Genomic DNA, 14,003 nt, shown 5'->3' on the forward strand with positions numbered 1-14,003 from the left:
TAATTCTATTTTTTTTGGTTTTTTTTTTTTGGGGGGGGTCACAGCTGGCAATGCTCAGGGAAATATATGGAATTCCAGGGATCAAAACTAGTTGGGTGCCTACAAGGCAAGCACCTTACCTGCTCTGCTGTACTATCTTTCCAGTTCCTAATTCTTGTTTTGTGGCCACAACTGGTAATGTTTTAGGAATTACTCTGGATTCTGTGTTCAGGTATCACCCCAGAATAGCTGGGGGTATATGAAGAGGAGGATAAGAGGAACCATGTGGAATACTGGAAATAGAACAAAGGCTAGCCACATGCAAGGCAGGCAACCTAGCCACATTGTACTGTTATTCTGGCCCCTAATTCTCTGTTTTACTTTTTCGTTTCTTTCATTCTTTTTGTTTTGGTGCTCAGGGGTTACTCTAGGCTCTGCACTCATGAATCACTCCTGGTGGTAATCAGGGGACTATATGGAATGCCAGGGATCAAATCTGGTCAGCCACATGCAAGGCAAAAAAGTACTGATCACTGTACTATCACTCTAATTTTTTTTTTTTTTTTTTGGTTTTTGGGCCACACCTGGCGGTGCTCAGGGGTTACTCCTGGCTGTCTGCTCAGAAATAACTCCTGGCAGGCACGGGGAACCATATGGGACACCGGGATTTGAACCAACCACCTTTGGTCCTGGATTGGCTGCTTGCAAGGCAAACGCTGCTGTATCACTCTAATTCTTTTTTTTTTTTTTTAAATATGGAACGCTTCACGAATTTGCGTGTCATCCTTGCGCAGGGGCCATGCTAATCTTCTCTGTATCGTTCCAATTTTAGTATATGTGCTGCCGAAGCGAGCACATAATTCTTAACTTAAATATTCAACTCACTCCAAACTGGTCGACTGTCAGAGGTTCATTGAACTTCTGTTTAAACTGCTTTAAAAAATATATATATATATACTCGACGGTCGGGGGTGGGGGGGGGACAATATACTTGGAGGGCTGGAGCGGTGGCGCAGCAGTAGGGCGTTTGCCTTGCATGTAGCTGACCTAGGATGGACCTCGGTTCAATCCCCTAGTGTCCCATATGATCTCCCAAGCCAGGAGCAATTTCTGAGTGCAGAGCCAGGAGTAATCCTTGAGCGTCACAGGGTGAGGCCCAAAGACGAAAAAACAAAACAAAATAAAACAAAAAACAATATACTTGGAACAGAGCACTAGCAGGTAGAGCATATGCTGACCTGGGTTCAATCCCCAACATCCCATATGGTCTCTGGAGCCTGCAAAGAGTAATAGCAGGTAATAGCACAGAGGGAGGAAGGGAGGAAAGAAAGAGAGGGAGGGAGGGAGGGAGGGCGGGGGGGAGGGAGGGGGGAGGAAGGAAGGAAGGAAGGAAGGAAGGAAGGAAGGAAGGAAGGAAGGAAGGAAGGAAGGAAGGAAGGAAGGAAGGAAGGAAGGAAGGAAGGAAGGAAGGAAGGAAAGAAGGAAGGAAGGGCTTGCTCTTCCCAGTATTTCCTAATTTCAACAAATACCAATCCAGAAACTTAGAAATAACTCTTGATTTCTTTTTCTCCTTCACATCTATCCAATCTTGTAATTCCTGGCACTGCCAAAAAAAATCTAATCTATCGGTAAATATTTAAAACTCTACTACTTGGATGTTGTATTGAACACTGTATGCCTAAATAAAACTGAAAGAAAAAAATTTAATTCTACCAAAATATATCTTTTTTTTTTTTTTTTTGGTTTTTGGGCCACACCCAGTAACGCTCAGGGGTTACTCCTGGCTATGTGCTCAGAAGTTGCTCCTGGCTTGGGGGACCATATGGGACACTGGAGGATCGAACCGCGGTCCGTCCAAGGCTAGCGCAGGCAAGGCAGGCACCTTACCTTTAGCGCCACCGCCCGGCCCCCAAAATATATCTTTTTTTTTTTTTGGTTTTTGGGCCACACCCGGTAACGCTCAGGGGTTACTCCTGGCTATGTGCTCAGAAGTTGCTCCTGGCTTGGGGGACCATATGGGACACCGGGGGATCGAACCGCGGTCCGTCCAAGGCTAACGCAGGAAAGGAAGGCACCTTACCTTTAGCGCCACCGCCCGGCCCCCAAAATATATCTTGATCTACCTACTTCTATCTCTACTTTTACTACCTTTCTAAATCATTCCTACTGCTTTCCCCCTTGCTCTCCTATTATTCAGTATCAGTCAATAACCCACAAGATCTCTGGAAAAATTAAGTCATATATAACTCCATTTAAAATCTTTTAATTGGGGCTGGAGAGATAGCATGGAGGTAAGGTGTTTGCCTTGTATGCAGAAGGTCAGTGGTTCAAGTCCCAGCATCCCATATGGTCCCCTGAGCCTCCAAGGAGCGATTTCCGAGCATACAGCCAGTAGTAACAGTAGTAACCGTAGTTACAGTAGTAACCCTTGAGCGCTGCCCGGTGTGACCCAAAAAACAAGCAAACAAAAAAAAAATCTTTTAATTGGGCTGAAGCAATAGTACAACCCACTGTGGCACTGGGCAACACAGTACGGATCTGGTTTGAAACCCAGCATCCCATATGATCTCCCGAGTCTTCCAGGAGCGACTTCTGAGTGCAAGTCAGAGTAACTCCTGAGTGCCACTGGATGTGACCCAAAAACCCAATAAATAAATAAATAAAATCCTTAAATTGCATTTAGGTAGGACAAGAAGGCCCACATCCAGTGGAGTTCAGAGAATCATGCGAAGCTGGGCATCAAATCCAGGTTTCTAGCATGCAAGACAGATTCTTGTGGCTGTGCTCCAAAGCTTTGAAGCTATCTCCCAGATTAGAATTCCATTATATTGGGGCCGGGTGGTGGCGCTAAAGGTAAGGTGCCTGCCTTGCCTGCGCTAGCCTTGGACGGACCGCGGTTCGATCCCCCGGTGTCCCATATGGTCCCCCAAGCCAGGAGCAACTTCTGAGCACATAGCCAGGAGTAACCCCTGAGCGTTACTGGGTGTGGCCCAAAAACCAAAAACAAAAACAAAAACAGAATTCCATTATATTTATAAAAAAATATTGTGGCCTGAGATAGTACCGAGGATAAGGCACTTGTCTTGCACAAGATTGACCTTGCTTCAAACCTGGACAACTCATATAATCTGAATACCAAGAGAGGGAGAAGGAAGGATGGAAGGAAGGAAGGTAGATCTAGGACCAAATTCACAGGTTCCAGAGTTCTATTCCTGATAAACATATCCCCTCTCCAGCATAGTCAGATGTAGCCCAAGGGCACTGAACAATACAGATCTGGTATTGGCAGAACTCAGCATTATCACATAATCTAGCCCTAGCATGGAAACTTCATGGATCAACTGGCCAAATATCCAGCCCCCATCTGCACTTGAGAGGCCTTCTATACCCTTGCCCCCAAAATCCAAACCTTCTACAGCAACCTACAAGGCACTGCATGATCTGCTCTGGTAGCTTTATCTTACAAGCTATTACTTGGGGGCCAGAGAGACAGAACAGTACAAGGGCTAAGGAACGTGTTGACAGTTAAATTCAAGCACCACCAGAAATGATCTGGACACCAAACCCAGAGTGGCTATTGAGCACTGCCAAATGCATCCCAAAAAAACAAAAAAAGAATAAGTCACAATAATTTTGTTCCCTGTATATCATAATCTTAGATAAAAATTAACTATAATAATGTTATTAATTATAATCATGCAAAACAGAAATAATGCCATTAGGTGCTGCTACAAAAAGCTACCAAAAAAAAAAAAAAAAAAAGAAAAGAGGGCCCGGAGAGATAGCACAACGGTGTTTGCCTTGCAAGCAGCCGATCCAGGACCAAAGGTGGTTGGTTCGAATCCCGGTGTCCCATATGGTCCCCCGTGCCTGCCAGGAGTTATTTCTGAGCAGCCAGCCAGGAGTAGCCCCTGAGCACTGCTAGGTGTGGCCCAAAAACAAAAAACAAAAAAAGAAAAGCAAAGCAAAGAAAAGCAAAGAAAAGCAAAGAAAAGCAAAGAAAAGCAAAGAAAAGAAAAGAAAAGAAAAGAAAAGAAAAGAAAAGAAAAGAAAAGAAAAGAAAAGAAAAGAAAAGAAAAGACCAGAGATGTGATTCAGCACTAAAGCACATACATGAGTTCAATCCATGGCACTGAAAAAAATAAAACAATAAGAAAGTCCTTCTGGGGCCGGAGAGATAGCATGGAGGTAAGGCGTTTGCCTTTCATGCAGAAGGTCATCGGTTCGAATCCTGGTGTCCCATATGATCCCCCATGCCTGCCAGGAGCAATTTCTGAGCATGGAGCCAGGAATAACCCCTGAGCACTGCCGGGTGTGACCCAAAAACCACAAAAAAAAAAAAAAAAAAAAAAAGAAAGTCCTTCTGTAAAAGTATGGTTGCATCATGCCTTAGGTTAAAAAAGTAAAAACATTCAAAACAGATCAATCATCCTTAAGAAACATACAAAGAGAGGATTAGAGCAGTAGCACAGCAGGTAAAGGTGTTTGCTTGCACGTGGCCGACTCGGGTTCGATCCCCAGCATCCCATAAGACCCCCAAGCCTGCCAGGAGTGATTTCTAAGCGCAGAATTAGGAATAACTCCTGAGCCTCTCTGGGTATGCCCCCACCCAAAAAGAAAGAAAATGCAAAAAGAAAAAAAATAAAAGACATTATTATATGAAGAGCAAATTAGGTCTGGAGGAAAAGCACAGAGGCTTAAGAACTCCTAACTTAAAAATACATGCTCCAGGGGCCGGAGAGATAGCATGGAGGTAAGGCGTTTGCCTGTCATGCAGGAGGTCATCGGTTCAAATCCCGGCGTCCCATATGGTCCCCCGTGCCTGCCAGGAGCAATTTCTGAGCCTGGAGCCAGGAATAACCCCTGAGCACTGCCGGGTGTGACCCCCAAAAAAAACACACACAAAAAAAAAAAAAATACATGCTCCAGTGGTGGCGCATGTAAGGTGGTACGCGTCTGCCATGCCCACGCTAGCCTAGGACAGACTGCAGTTCGATCCCGTCCCATATGGTCCCCCAAGCCAGGAATGATTTCTAGGCGCATAGCCAGGAGTAATCCCTGAGCGTCACCGGGTGTGGCCCAAAAACAAAAAACAAAAAACAAACAAAAAAAAAAAGAACACATGCTCGGGAGCCATAGCTATAGCAAAGCCGGTCAGGCTTTTGCCTTGCACAAGGCTGATGCAGGTTCAATCCCTGGCATCCCATATGGTCCCCATGCCTGCCAGCAATAATTTTTGAGCACAGAGCCAGGGGTAATCCCTGAGCACTGCTGGGAGTGCCCCCCCAAAAAATGATCTTGGGGCTGGAGCAATAGTACAGTGGGTAGAGCATTTGCCTAGCACAAGAAAGACCTAGGCTCAATTTCAGCACCCCAGATGGTTCCCCTAATCACTACCAGAACTGATTCCTGAGCAAAAAGCCAGGAATAAGGCCTGAGCATCACTGGATGTGGCCCAGGCCCCCTCCCCCCAAACACATTTAATAAAAAGCACATGATCTCTGCCAAGCATTATCCTAGCAGCCTGGCAGAACTGCTGTCTACCATTTCCAGCACTTCAAGTTATCTCCAACTGCACTCCAGCCAAGTGCACATAAGTACCACACAAAGAGGTGTGACAGTCCAGGCCAACTTCCAGTGAGTATAGCAATTAAAAAAAGAGAGAGATGGTGAATGCTAATTAAGAAATACAAACCAGGGGGCCGGGCGGTGGCGCTGGAGGTAAGGTGCCTGCCTTACAAGCGCTAGCCAAGGAACGGACAGCGGTTCGATCCCCCGGCGTCCCATATGGTTCCCCCAAGCCAGGGGCGATTTCTGAGCACATAGCCAGGAGTGACCCCTGAGCGTCAAACGGGTGTGGCCCAAAAAACCAAAAAAAAAAAAAAAAAAAAAGAAATACAAACCCTGGTGAGCATGGGTAAGCACTGCAGCAACCCCAGGTGAAAACTAACAGCACATTGTATTATCTCAAACTAAGAGTGCTATCCCTGGTGAACATGCGTGCAAGAACTGCAACTGAAGTAGTGTAAACCTCAGTGAGCACCACAGCTCAGTGTGTGCAAGTATGACAACTTTATGTACAATCCTCAGCAAGTCTGCAATATAATACACTTAGGCATGTGTGAAAACTGCCACAGCATCCTAACGACAATAAAGAGAGGGGAAGAACATAAAAATAAAAAAAAATATCTATGTAGCTAGAACACAAAAGATGTTTGATGATAGTACTATAAAGAACAGGAAATTTTTCATGAGTGTAATAGAGCTCAACCTCACCCAACTTGAAAATATGAAGCATTTTCAAGTAAATTAAAACTTTTCACACCAACAGTATACTGTCACATTAAGTTGCCTTAACAGCAGCCAACTCGACTTCCAGCAACACATATGGTCCTGAAGCCCTGCTGAAAGTGATCCCCTATAGCAGAGCCAGAAATACTGTAAGCCTTAATTAAGCACACTGGGTATGGACCACCACCACCCCCCAAAAAAACCTCCATAACTTTTCATGCCTAAATTCCAAATGAAGCATTCATACAGACAACTAGTTTTAAAGTAAGAGGTAGACATTAAAAGCTGTTCCAGTGTAGAAAAGATATTGCAGACACTAAGGAACTTACCATGGACCGCTAGCACCACTAGGGAGTGACTTCTGAGCATAGTAAAATGGCCTCCCATGCAGACATGGCACAAAAAAACAAAAGTAAATAAATGAAAGCATGCTTCATCTATTGCATATGAAATTTATTATGAATTCATGTGTTTTAAATTGCCGAAGCCAGTGGTTTTCAACTTAATTACTGATACACAAATGATGTTGGTATACAAGTATAAAAGGCCCGGAGAGATAGCACAGCGGTGTTTGCCTTACAAGCAGCCGATCCAGGACCAAAGGTGGTTGGTTCGAATCCCGGTGTCCCATATGGTCCCCCGTGCCTGCCAGGAGCTATTTCTGAGCAGACAGCCAGGAGTAACCTCTGAACACCGACGGGTGTGGCCAAAAAAAAAAAAAAAAAAAAAAAAAAGCTAAAAACCAATGGTCTAGAACAAAATGGGCTACACATACACAGTCTTTTTTTTTTCCCCTACTCTATGCCCCTTTGGACCCTGTATTCTTTTTTTTTTTTGGTTTTTGGTTTTTGGGTCACACCCGCCAGCGCTCAGGGCTCCACGCTCCACGCTCCACGCTCAGAAATTGCCCCTAGCAGGCACGTGGGACCATTTGGGATGCTGGGATTCGAACCACCGTCCTTCTGCATGGAAGGCTAACACCTTACCTCCATGCTATCTCGCCGGCCCCGGACCCTGTATTCTTCTGTGAATATCCTACCAGTTAATCTCATGCTATGGCCCCCCATTTATGCAATTTTCACCGTCCAGACCCTCTTGCAATGTCCTGGAGACCCACAAGAAACCGTGTGGCCTTAGTAGAGAAACTGGTCTAATTAACACCTAATATTGTGATTTATATGAAAAATTTATTTGGGGAGACTAGCAGATACTTCAGTGGCAAAAGAAGACAGCCTTATAAAATGGGAGAATTGATCCACACAATTGATTGATAGGGAAGGGTGTTGGGGTTCTTAGGGAAAAGAGGTGTGTATAATGGTGATGGATGTGATATTGGAATTATGCACATGGGAAACAATCATTAACTATATTGTAAATCAAAGATCCTAAGCTATTAAAAAAAAACTTAAAAAATAAGCCTTCCGGGCCCGGAGAGATAGCACAGTGGTGTTTGCCTTGCAAGCAGCCGATCCAGAACCAAAGGTGGTTGGTTCGAATCCCGGTGTCCCATATGGTTCCCCGTGCCTGCCAGGAGCTATTTCTGAGCAGACAGCCAGGAGTAACCCCTGAGCACTGCCAGGTGTGGCCCAAATCCCCCCCCCCCCCCCAGAAAAATAATAATAAGCCTTCCAGGCCCGGAGAGATAGCACAGCGGCGTTTGCCTTGCAAGCAGCCGATCCAGGACCAAAGGTGGTTGGTTCGAATCCCGGTGTCCCATATGGTCCCCCGTGCCTGCCAGGAGCTATTTCTTTTTTTTTTTTTGCCTTTTTTTTTTTTTTTTTTTTTTTTTGTGGTTTTTGGGTCACACCCAGCAGTGCTCAGGGGTTACTCCTGGCTCCATGCTCAGAAATTGCTCCTGGCAGGCACGGGGGACCATATGGGACGCCAGGATTCGAACCGATGACCTTCTGCATGAAAGGCAAACGCCTTACCTCCATGCTATCTCTCCGGCCCCACCAGGAGCTATTTCTAGCAGACAGCCAGGAGTAACTCCTGAGCACTGCCGGGTATGGCCCAAAAACCAAAAAAATAAAAATAAAAAATAAGCCTTCCTTGCTACCTAAAGCTGGGCCAATCCATGATCCCACACACATGAACTGAGCACACAGTCCCATGTGTTCTGTTGTATAGCTGTTTGCTGTATAGCAAAACTAAGTGTGAATCTTAGTATACAGCCTGGAATGTCAGCACAGCAAAAGTATGTGAACATCCCCCAACACCCAGCAGGCCCTATGACCAGAATGTTCAAGAAAAAGAATAAACACTGGGGGGGTGGGGGGGCCGCAGGCAGAGAGACAGCACAGAGGTTAAGGCGTTTGCCTTGCAAGTGGCAGACCCGAGAGGGACCCAGTTCAATTCCCGGTACCCATGTGGTCCCGAGACTGCCAGGGGACAAAGCCAGGGGTAACCCCTGAACACTGCCAGGTGTGGCCCAAAAACCAAAACAAAAAAGTAAATGGATCAAGGAACCAGTTAATCGGTCATGATTTTCTAATGCATTTCCAAATAACATCCACTCTCTGCATTCAAGACTCCAGTGTGATATAATAATTCTCACTGCCTAAGAATAATTTAACACTGCCAAATTTGTCATAAATATTTAGTAAGTGGTAGCAAATCAAGATACAGTCCCTCCCTGGCTTTTGTTTGTTTTTTTGTTCTGATATCACAACTACCATCTCCAAAAATGTTTAATTTTTGAACAACATTAGGTGTGGTCAAAAAAAAAATTAGCGGCCAGAGATAGCATAGCCTCAGGGTATTTGCCTTGCATGGGCCAACCTGGGACAGACCCAGGTGCAATCCCTGACATCCCATATGGTCCTCTGAGCCTGCCAGGAGAGATTTCTGAGCACAGAGCCACAAGTAACCCCTGAGCACCTTAGTGTATGCAACCCCCCCAATTAGGGGCCAGAGTGGTGGTGGCACAAGTGGTAGAGTGTTTGCCTTACACACGCTGATCCAGAACCGACCTCAGTTCGATCCCCCAGTGTCCTATATGGTCCCCTAAACCAGGAGCAATTTCTGAGCACATAGCCAGGAGTAACCCCTAGGCGTAAGGGGGTGTAGCCCAAAAACAAAAAACAAAAACACACAACAAAAATTGAGTCATGAAATCTAGCCCCAGGGGTAGGAGAGATAGGAAATCTAGCCCCAGGGGCAAGAGAGATAGTACAGCAGGTAAGGTGCTTGCCTTGCATGATGCTGTCCCAATTTGGATCCTCAGCAAGGCATACTAAATAAACCCCACCATACCAGAAGTAATTCCTGAGTGCAGAGCCTGAGTATTGCTGGATGTAGCCAAAGAACAAAGAAGGAGAAAGAGAGAGAAAGAGAGAGAGAAAAAGAGAGAGATAAAAGAGATAAAGAGAAGAAAAAAAGAAATCAAGTCCTCCACAAAAGACTGCTCTTATTTAAATCCAAAATAACAAAATAGAATTTCATAGTTTTGGTAAGCACAAGATTCACAAAGCAAAAGAAATTTGAAAATGCGACTGTCAACATATCATATGTACTATGAGTATCAAGTATCTAAGGAGCACTGAACCAAGTACAACCTTTTACAACACAAATTCCATCAACCTCATCTCACTAAAAATATTAAATCATTATATTTTGTGACTTTCAAAACAGTTAAACAAATAAAAATTGCTTGATATGTCTGAAAGTAGTTGTTACACTTCCATGAATTAAGACAGAAAAAAGACTTCTTTAGGAAAGCCCTCAATCTCAAACCACTGGAGTTGTAGGTTATTAGTAAATTCAGGTAGAAGCTTTTTTCTAGCACCAGTAAAAAAGCGCAAGGCTTAATTAAGAAAGACACTAGGGGCCGGGTAGGTGGCGCTGGAGGTAAGGTGCCTGCCTTGCAAGCGCTAGCCAAGGAAGGACCACGGTTCGATCCCCCGGCGTCCCATATGGTCCCCCCAAGCCAGGGGCGATTTCTGAGCACATAGCCAGGAGTAACCCCTGAGCGTCAAAGGGTGTGGCCCAAAAACCAAAAAAAAAAAAAAAAAAAAAAAAGAAAGAAAGACACTAGCAGGGGCTGGGAAGGTGGCACTAGAGGTAAGGTGTCTGCCTTGCAAGTGCTAGCATAGGAGGACAGCAGTTCGATCCCCCAGCGTCCCATATGGTCCCCCCAAGCCAGGGGTGATTTCTGAGCGCATAGCCATGAGTAACCCCTGAGCGTCAAATGGGTGTGGCCCAAAAAAAAAAAAAAAAAAAAAAAAAAAAAAGACAGTAGCCCAATTTTACCTCTGAAACCATATATGGTCCCCTAAACACCACCAGGAGAGATCCCCGAGCACAGGGGCAAGAGTAACACCTTGGGCACTGCTGGGCTCATCCCCCAACCCCCCAAAAAAATTAGAAAAAAAAATGTGTTTTTTCGTTTGATTTTGGGCCACACCAAGCGGTGCTCAGAAGTTACTCCTGGCTCCATGCTCCTGGCAGGCTCGGAGACTATGTGGGATACTGGGAATCGAACCCTGGTCAGTCCGTGGTTGGCAGCACACAAGACAAATGCCCTACAGCTGTGCTATCGATCAGGCCCCAAGAAAAATTTCTTCTAAGTCACTCAGTGAGATACAAGACAGAAGAATGACGATGAAGTAAGAGAACTGGTAGAGAGCTTATCTGCAACTTGGATATCTCTATTTAAACTTGTAAACATTAAAACATGAATGATGGGGGCCCGGAGAGATAGCACAGCGGCGTTTGCCTTGCAAGCAGCCGATCCAGGACCAAAGGTGGTTGGTTCGAATCCCGGTGTCCCATATGGTCCCCCGTGCCTGCCAGGAGCTATTTCTGAGCAGACAGCCAGGAGTAACCCCTGAGCACTGCCGGGTGTGGCCCAAAAACCAAAAAAAAAAAAAAAAAAAAAAAAAAAAACATGAATGATGGGGCCAGTGAGGTGGCATAAGAGATAAGGCGTCTGCCTTGCAAGCGCTAGCCAAGGTCTAGCCAAGGAAGGACCGCAGTTTGATCCCCTGGCGTCCCATATGGTCCCCCCAAGCCAGGGGCAATTTCTGAGAGCTTAGTCAGGAGTAACCCCTGAGCATCAAATGGGTGAATGATGTGCTTGGGGCTGGAGAGATAAAATGGAGGTAAGGCATTTGCCTTGCATGCCGAAGGTCAGTGGTTCAAATCCTGGCATCTCATATGGTCCCCTGAGCTGCCAGGAGCGATTTCTGAGCATAGAGTCAGGGAGTAATCCCTGAGTGCTGCCGGGTATGACCCAAAAATCAAAAAAAAAAAAAAAATTATGTGCTTAATCAATTTAGCACAGAGATTTAAGAGTATAGGCTCTGGTGTCAGACTACAGGTTTGGATCCTAGTTCGTTACTTTATGCTTTCATACTGCTTAGTCTCTGTAACTCAGATTCCTCCACTAGAGAATAAGAACAATCATAGTACCTATCTACATCAGGATTTCATTACAAGGATTAAATTAGTGCATGTAAAGCACTTATAACAAGTCTGGAATATAAGAATGCATTAGCTGCTGCTGCTAGTATTATAATTACATGATACCTTTGCTAGACTATCAGTTTCCACATCTAGATCAAACACAGAATAGTTTCCAAACGAGATCATGCAACTTTAATGTGACTGAATCAATTATTCATATATGAAATTCAAAAAGTAGAAGTAGCTTTATCAAATGAATAGATGCCACTAGCAAAAATAAATAAATAAAAACAAAAACACTGGGGCCAGAACAACAGTATATGGGTAGGGTGTCTGCCTTCAATGCAGACAATCCACTGGGTTTGATCCCCAGCATCCCATACAGTTCCCCCCAATCCTCATCAGAAATGATTCCTGAACAAAGAGCCAGGAGCTCTGAGCACTGCTAGTGTGACTAAAAACACTTAAAAAAGAAAATATGGGGGCCAGAGAGATAGCACAGCTGTAAGGCATTGCCTTGCACGTGGCCAACAAAGGCCAGACCATGATTCAAATACCAACATCCCGTATGGTTCCCTGAGCCTGCCAGGAGCGACTTCTGAGCACAGAGCCAGGAGTAACCCCTGAGCACTGCCAGGTGTGATCTGAAAACAAACAAACAAACAAAAAAGAAAATACAAGGTAAGATCATATTCTCAGTAACAGTACAGTGGGGAGGTTGCTTGCCTTAAAGTCCAACTGAGGTTCAACACGTATAATCCATGTGGCCACACACACAGAGTCAGGAGTGATACCTCAGTGTAGAGTCAGAGGTAAGCCCTGAGCACTGCTGGGGGCTTTTTTTTTAAGAGAAAATATTAAGTAGCCCCACAACACACAGATTTAAAGGTTTCTTTTTTAATCATTTACTTATGAAGTCTAGCAATATAAATAACTAATGTTTTAGTTAACAGCAGAAATATTATTTATCAGACTTCTAAAATATCTTTAAAGTACAATTTACTTTGAATCTATTCTCACAAATCATAAATCTAAATTCATATAAAATAAAATGCACATAATACTTTAATCGATTTACTTCTTTAATTTTATGGACCGCAGTGAAAGATCAAGTTATAAAGTAATCATGACTAAGTTTCAGGCCTGTAATGTTCCAACACCAATCACATCACTATCTACTTCCCTCTACCAAAGTCCCCAATTTCCCTACCACTCCCTAGCCTGCCTCTATGGCAGGCACTTATGGTATTTCTTCTCCTTTTTTCCTTTCAGTTTATTTTTTCCTTTATTTATTTATTTTTGGGTTTTGGGTCACACCCAGCAGTGCTCAGGGGTTACCCCTGGCTCCACGCTCAGAAATCGCACCTGGCAGGCTCGGGGGACCATATGGGATGCCAGGATTCGAACCAATTACCTTCTGCATGAAAGGCAAATGCCTTATCTCCATGCTATCTCTCCAGCCCCTATTTTTTACTTTTAAGCACCGTGATTTACAATATTCATTGATAAAGGCATTATTCCACTACTATGTTTCTTCATATATAAGTGAGATCATTCTGGTCTGTCCTTCCTCTGACTCACTTCACTCACTTCACTCAGCACGATATTCTACAGATCCATCCACGTATCAGCAAATTGCATTTCATGTTTTCTTTTTTTTTTAAACCTTAGTTACTGATTACTTGGTTGGTTTTGGGGCCACACCCAGCGACGCTCAGTGGTCACTCCTAGATTCTGGCAGGCTGGGGGATAGACCATATGGGATGCCAGAAATCGAACCAGGTCCCTCCCAGGTTGGCTTGTACACAAGGCACATGCCCTACCGCTGTGCTCTCTCCAGCCCCACATTTCATTTCTTCTTACACATAAGTAGTGTACCCTAATTTCTTTATCTAGTCATTTGTTCTTGGACACTTAACTTAGATTATTACCAGAGTTTGGTTATTGTGAACAGTGCTACAATAAACACAGGAATGCACATACCTTCTCTACCATGTGTTTGAGGCTCTTACAATATATTCCCATGAGCAGAATTGCTGGGGAATATGGAAGCTTAATTCTTAGTTTTGGGGGAAAGGTCCACAGTCTTCCGAAAAGGCTGAACCAGTCAATATTCGCACCAGCAATGGAGGAGGGCCACTTTTCCCCCACATAAACACCAACACTGGTTATTGCTGTTTTAATAGGTGTTAATCATCAAAAAATGTTGTTGATGAGTGTTAAGTGATTTTGATTGTGTGAGGTGAGAGTTCACTGTTACTTTGATTTGCATTCCCATGGTAAGTAATATTAGAGATTTTCACATGCATTTTGGCTATTTGGATTCC

At 44.4% G+C, this 14,003-nt stretch overlaps 1 non-coding gene across 1 annotated transcript; it reads right to left on the bottom strand.

The window, feature by feature from the left end:
- Positions 1–728: 728 nt before the first annotated feature.
- On the bottom strand, positions 729–835 carry LOC126005559 (U6 spliceosomal RNA). The gene has a single exon (XR_007494608.1). It is a non-coding gene; the product is annotated as a U6 spliceosomal RNA (small nuclear RNA).
- Positions 836–14,003: the final 13,168 nt, after the last annotated feature.

The sequence above is a fragment of the Suncus etruscus genome, chromosome 3, assembly GCF_024139225.1.
Source record: "Suncus etruscus isolate mSunEtr1 chromosome 3, mSunEtr1.pri.cur, whole genome shotgun sequence".
In the NCBI taxonomy this organism is placed as follows: Eukaryota; Metazoa; Chordata; class Mammalia; order Eulipotyphla; family Soricidae; genus Suncus; species Suncus etruscus.